A 7,655-nucleotide genomic window follows, 5' to 3' on the forward strand; every position below is an offset into this window, starting at 1 on the left:
AGTCAAGGTGCAGGGGGATGAAGGGAGAATGAAAGGCAGGACTTACACCGAAGGAAACTTCCTGCAATTCAAAAAAGCCATCTTTTAGCTTCACTGTAAACGGAAATCAGGGTACTTGGACAGAAAGAAAAGCCACAGAAAACCAGAGGAAAAATCGAATCTGCATCAGATGCTGTGTCAAACGCAGCCCTTCACCATGCAGAACACAAAAGAATATGGGGAGCAATCTGAAGCTTAAACGGAAGTATTTTGACTGTGCATGCAGAACTCCGGGCAAATCGAAGCTGTATGGGGCCAGAACCGGTGGGAAAGCCCTGTGCAGAAAACCCCTCTAAATTGTACAAGAATCCTTCACTTACCTCTGCTTTGCACTGTGGTGAGCTGAACATGAACCAAGAAGTCAACTTCACCCAGTAAGATCTGGGGAAACAGCTTGCTTTTAAATACTTTCCTGAGGATATGGATCATAATTATTTTTAAAAATCCATGAGTCACAACTGGTTAATACCCATCAGATTAAGGTTCATTTTGTGTGTGTGTCTCTCTCTCTCTGTGTTACCTTGCAGAAATCTCCCAGCCCAATCATCAGTAATGCTGGAAACCAATTTTGAAAGAAATTGCATCTAAATGATGGTGCATGAACTTTTCAGCAAGGTCATGTTATAGTCAGAAAAAATGCTGTTTTCTTGCAAAGGCATCTGCTGAAATAATTCTTGGGCACAGGGGACATGATGGATAAATGCTAATTACGGGGTACGGGCCTGATCATTATTTGCACCACGTTCTCTAGTTCCCTGAACAGAGTCAACACGGAAACAAAACAATGATTGGTCAGCAGCCATCAGAGAGCTACATGGCCTTGACTGTTTCTACATAATGTGTGGTTACAGTATTATGCTGTAACAAATTGCTTTTAATTTGCACATAGTAACACTGTAAAAGGAGACAAAAATGGATTATTCTTTTAGCCAAAACAGTTGTTCTTTAAATTTCTTCTTGGTGCAGATGTTTCTCTTCTTTTGATTGAAGCTCAAGTGATGCAAGGTGGACAGCACCCAATGATTTCTCATGGTTGAGCAGATAATCAAATCTTCATCCTGTACAGACTGCTAAACTAGTCTTTCCCAGCCTGTGGGTCTCAGGACCCAAAAGTGGGCTATGAAGCCTTCCAAAGGGGAGGTGAAATTGACAGAGCCTTCGGAGAGGCAAAGATAAAATTAACAAACCCTCTGAGGAGCGATCTTTGCTGGCTCTATTTTTTTAAATTACCCTTGTGTAGAAAGGGGAAATTGACAGAGCCTTTGGCTCTGTCTTTTAAAACTATGCTTCCCAGCTAACATTGCGTCTCCCTACACTTTAACATCCCCGTGTTAGACGTCTCATGTAGAGAGTCCCTAACAGTGCCATCCTAACAGCACTTTCCTGTGACTAAGCTCTATTGGATAAACTTGAACAGAATACTGAGTTGGGCTGTACCTTAAAATATCTATCTAGTTGCCCAAGATATGGGTCTTACTGTTAAGAGCAATATCATGGCATCAACATTTAGCAAGGACTAAAATCATGGAGAGCAATTCTCATTGACTTTTCTCTTTAGTTCTTAAATAGCATGTGTGAACCAGTTGCTTAAGAAACAGCATTTCCCTGTTTATAAAACAGAAAAAGTTAACATTCTTCTCACGCAAACTTCAATGCCACTGTTTTTTGCATGGTCCCTCACAGTTTCCTTGGAATCTTTTGTACTCAGTACAAGGTTTGATAATCGATGCTTCCTGTGGGGCAATAAAATGCAATAACGAATTACACACAGTGTGTGCTAACCTTTAAGACTATTTAGAAAGCCACACGTTTCATAAACAGCTTAAAATGTGACACATGATCAAAGGTTTTGTTTGACATATATAATGCCCTATATCAACTTTTCGTCTTGTTCTAAATATTGCAATTGCTGTAAATCCTTGGTATTCGCATTTGGGATTGTCTTGTGTTCTTCTTGTATTCACATTTTTTTCTTTAGGAAGGTGCATTGTGTGTTGTTACCTGTCACCTTTCTGCACTGTCCAACTTTCATATCCCTACATAGTAATGAGGAATAGCATAGTGTGGATTATCTTGGTCCCCAGAGAGACATCCTTAAGGACAGGGCTTTTTTTCTGGGAAAAGAGGTGGTGAAACTCAGTGGGTTGCCCTTGGAGAAAATGGTCACATGGCTGGTGGCCCTGCCCCCTGATCTCCAGACAGAGGGGAGTTTAGATTGCCCTCCGCGCCGCTCAGTGCACAGCACTCAGCGGCGCGGAGGGAAATCTAAGCTCCCCTCAGTCTGGAGATCAGGGGGCGGGGCCACCAGCCATGTGACCATTTTCAAGAGGTTCCGGAACTCTGTTCCACCACGTTCCAGCTGAAAAAAAGCCCTGCTTAAAGATCTTTTCCAGGTTCCTCATGACTACTCTTCCAAGTCTCAGTCTCCTTCTGATTTCTTGGTTGCAGTCTCCTTTTTGGTTGATGATTGAGCCAAGGAATAGAAAATCTTGAACAATTTCAGTTTCTTCATCATCATCCTTAAAACTGTGTAATTCGTCAAGAGTCATTACTTTTCTTCTTCTTAATGTTTAGCTGTAATCCAGCATTGGCACTTTCTCCTTTAACCTTCCTCAGTAGTTGTTTCAAATCGTCACTATTTTCTGCCAGTAGCGTGTGGTGTCATCTGTGTATCTCAAATTGTTAATATTCCTTCCACCAATTTTCACTTCGCCTTCTTCTAAATCTAATCCATCTTTTCTTATTATAGGGTCTGCATATAGGTTGAACAGATAGGAAGATAATATACATCCTTTTCTGACATCTTTGTCAACTGGAAACCATTCTAATTCCCCTTGTTCTAACAGTAACCTCTTGTCCAGAGTACAGATTGTGCATCAAAACAATCAGATGTTGTGGCACCCTCATTTCTTTTAACACAATTCAGAGCTTTTCATGATCCACACCATCAAAACCTTTGCTGTAATCTATGAAGCACCGGCTGATTTTCTTCTGAAATTCCCTGGTATGCTCTATTAGCCATTATACATTTGCAATGTGATTTCTAGTGCCTCTTTTCTGAATCCAGCTTGAACATCTGGCATTTCTTGTTCCAAATATGGTAAGAGTCTTTGCTGTAGAATTTGGAGATCACTTTGCTTGCATGGGAAATTAACACAATTGTCCCATAGTTGCTGCACTCTTTGGCATCCCCCTTTTTTGGATTGGAATGAAGACTGAAAGTTTCTGTGGGCCATTGTTTTGTTTTCCATATTTGTAATTGCCTTCCCATTTATTGTGACATTAAGTTTACTGTATTGTTGCATACTTTGACCTATATATATGTATGTGTGTATGCATGCATGCATGCATGCATGTTCTGCTTCAGGCAGGTGCCGGTGTCCGCAGAGTTAACTCCTGCAGATAACGAGAGCCAGCTTATCAGTGGCAGGATGCCAGACTTGTATAAACAGAGTCAGTAAATTGCTCAAAAGTTGTCTAAGCAGGCCAAGGTCAGTCTTCCAAGAAAGCAAGTCCGATAGCAGCAAGTCTCAGGGAACACACTGAAGCCATGCTGAAGGGCTACTTCCTCATACTTTCATACGCTGCGAGTCCTACGTCACGCCTGCGACAGCTGCTTCAAGTCTCCTCTGGTGATGTTCCTCCTTCCTCTGCAACTGATTGCTGGTGCTGAGCTATGAGGTGTGCTGACTTGCAACGGGCCTGTAAGTCCCCCCTACACCTGCGCTGATGTTGCTTTTGTGGAGCTGAAGATCCTGGAGGAGATAGAGCAGCTGGCTGACCCTGAACCGTCGTCTCTGGATGGGGGGATGAAACACACACCTCATTGCCTCCTAATTATGACTCCTCGTCTGATCAGCTGGCTGGTGGCTGATAGGCACAGCTGTTCATCACAATCAAGAGCTGTCTCCAGGGCCTGGCTGTTCCACGACAATGGCCAATTCCACACACATTGAATAATGCACTTTCAATATACTTTAGAAATCCTTTGGAAGTGGATTTTTTGTTTCACATACAAAAACCCAGTTCCAAACGATCATTAAAGAGCATTGAAAGTGCATTATCCAATGTGTGTGGAAGCAGCAAATGTAGCGTGTCGTCTAATATTGCATTATGACAAATGTCCAGAAGATTTAACAAAAGATACTAGTTATCTTGACTGTCACCAGCAGTTCAGTTAAGTACAAGGGTCCTTTTCAGTTACGTTTCTGGTACTCACACTGAGAAAGCAGACTTCCTGTGATCCTGCCAATATGCACAGTCTGCATTTTGTGTGTATAGGATAATGCATGCATTTTCAAGCTTTTGTAAATGTGAATGCATACCTGCAACAAACCTGGGTTCCTTCAAGTCATGCGTATGCTGCCCTGTTCAGGCAAAATCACGATAATGCACATCAAGAGGATTGCACATTGTCCCCAGTATGCAAAGTAGGAACACCAGAAATGCAATGACTGAAAAATGGCTTCACTGTCATAGAGATAGACAGCATCTCCAACAGGCATTGGGCAAAAGCAAAGCCAGATTTATGAAATAGAATGCAGCCTGGCCTAAACTAGGCTGGACTCAGAGCAGAACCACAAGTGACAAAAGGCACAGATTGGACACTTGTCAGCTTCCCTCAAGTTTTGATGGGAAATGTAGGCATCCTGGTCTCGCAGCTTCTCTCTCTGACTGCTGTCCAATGGACTTTTCAACTGTCACTTGTCCAACATTCCGCCAAGCTGCCTACATTTCCCATCAAAACTTGAGGGAAGCTGACAAGTGTCCAATCTGTGCCTTTTGTCACTTGTGGTTCTGCTCTCAGTTAAAGAGGCGCAGAGGCCTGAAGAGGCAAAGAAGCAACTTCAGGGGAAGGCCTTGACTTCTAAGCCCTGTTGTTAACCCTCCGTAGTAACGGTTGGCCACTGTGTGAGATAAGATTCAGGACTTAGATGGACCACTCATCTGATCCAGCAAGCTTCTTAAATTCTTATGGCTGCCAAGCCCCTCCCCCCAGGGCAGAGGATCTCTTCCCCATCTCCCATTTTCTGCGGCTCCTGCTGTGGCTAATGGGAGAAAAAAATAATCTAAAAAAATCACCACTGGGTGATGATAGGACATCACTTCCAAAGAAAACCCAGAAGTGACACCAGTCTTCTCTAGAAATGTCCATGTCCCACTGATCTCCTGTTGGTTGCCAGGCCTTGCCTGAACCCTAAAGAATCAGCAGGCATCAAGCGATGACCTACACAGATAGTGAAGTGCTAATTCCTAAGGAAGAATTATAACCTCTCTTGACCTGGATATTGCTCCAGAGAGTTTTGTAAATAATAAAGGGTTCCCTGTTTCACCACAGGAAAAGTCTTGCCTAACTAGGCTCACAATAATGGCCACTGTTTTCTTTTCTTCTAGTATTAACCTGGTGACAGGAATGGGGTATCAATGGTGCTAAAATGGCTGCTGACCTTCCTCTCAACTCTGCTTGGGAAGGGAAGAAGGACCAGGCCTTTGGCAGTGCTAAAACTGGGGTGGAGGGATGGTTCTCGTGACTGGGTCCAGAAGAGCTCAGATTAAGTTTTAAACAACACTAGCTGGCAACTAGTGAGAGACACGGGGCAGGGGGAGACATAGGGGGTGCTGTCAGTGTAAAACTATAGATTTTTGGCAATTGCTAGAGACCGATATATAGGCATTTTTTGGCCATTTTTTTCTCCTGCTGCCACTTCAAGTTGCAGCAGAAAACTGGAGCTGGAGCCAGAGGATTGGCTGCCCTAAGCAACATCATAATGGAAAAAACGGACGCCCCCTCCCCCCACAAAAAACTGCCGTTACCAACCATTGCTCCAAGCAGGAGTGGGGGATGGGGGGACACCTGGTATTGTTACTAGTGTTACGATGTCACTTCTGAGTTCCACCGAAGTGACATCATCATTCCTGTGATGCTGTCCACCAACATGTCCCCACCCTCAATCCTCTCACTTGGCCAGGCTTGGCCTGGCAACCCTAGAGATGTCACTTCTGTGTGATCACCAGGAAGTGATGTCATCCATGACATTGTTTCCCCCTCTTAGACTCCACCTTCCCAGAGCCCAGGATTCAGGGGTGTGGGCCTAGAAGACCTAACCTGACCAGAGCTCTGGTGTTGTACCAGGTGGCACCAATGACACTACACTGTACAAATGGGTTGTGTGTGTGAGATGGTATTTTCCAGGTTTATAAGAAAGCATCATTAATGTCCACAACTCTTCCTATCAACATAAGATTTTTGAAAATTTTACTTCTGATTTTACTTTGTGAGCAATGTTTCCCTGTTGTGGTCACTTGTCAAGATTCACATGTAAAGAAATATTTGTTAACGGTAATATTGCACACACACATACATACACGTGTCAGGGTGTGTGTCTGGGGGTGTGAAATTCGTATTCCCAGTTCATTGGCATTTGTTGGTCTTTTACTGAACGTGTAATTTTTATTAAGAAAACAATGAAAAGGAACAATCGTTCTACAGAGAAACACGTGCACACTATCTGACTTTATGATTACTTTAAAATATATGTTTATCTTCAAATAAGCTTGGAGAAATTATTTCCAGGAAGTGATTAGCCTAGATAAATTATATTTTAAAAACATTTTACATGACTTTAGTAATAAAGGTGGAGCAAATAAACACGAGAAGCAGTCCTGATTTTGAAACACCTAATATTTTCTGCAGTACATATGATGATAATATCTTATGCATCTACATAACAAACTGTATTCTGAAGAATTGTATTGCATATATTTTGTGTGCAGAAATGTATATGCCTGGAATGCAGAATTTAGGCTCCAAGGAATTTCATATCCCAAGCATTTTGTGGGGACTTTTTTGTGCATACGATATACACAATAAAACTCACTGGAGTCTCTAAGGAATCTTCTGAACTTCTTCCATTTCTGCAGCGAACAAATCACACAGTCAGAATAAATAACTCAAAGGTGCTTAATGAATATACTTGAAGTTGGTTCCGAAATGTGGCATTTGGAATTGTTTGTCATAGAATGTAGAACAAGTAGGTACCATTTTCCAGTTTTTAAAACCCACTATTGCAAAATGCAGAAAAATTATCTCAGCGGTGTGTATGTGTGTGTGATTAAAATGGATTTTCTTAGGGTAAGCTCATTAATGGAGGCGTCAACTACTTGATGACATGCCTGGGTGAAAGATTCATCGAAGATCAAGCACCAGAGAGCAAACATTCATGCTATCTCTTACCACCACAAACACGACACGTGTTCAATGGAAGCAGCTTGCACATTTAACAGTAGACACACTCAACAAACGAAAAGCAAGTGACACATGCAATGTGCATGCACTGTGAACAAAGCTTTAGAATTTGGAAGAGGCCAAGATTCTGTCAAGTAGATTCTTGGACAAAGGAGAAAACAGGAAAAGCAACTTTCTTTTTATACATAACACCTTAGAAAATTTCTGATTTTACTACTGTTATTCCCCGTCTCCACATTTAATATACTTGGAATACCATCCAAAGTGGAGTTACACCCTTCTTAAATTCATTGAAGTCAAATGAACTTAGAAAGGTGTCACTTCTCTTAGGATGGCACCGTTAGTCCAGCAACTAAAAAACGTTTTAACT

This window comes from Eublepharis macularius, chromosome 10, assembly GCF_028583425.1.
Source record: "Eublepharis macularius isolate TG4126 chromosome 10, MPM_Emac_v1.0, whole genome shotgun sequence".
NCBI classification, from domain to species: Eukaryota; Metazoa; Chordata; class Lepidosauria; order Squamata; family Eublepharidae; genus Eublepharis; species Eublepharis macularius.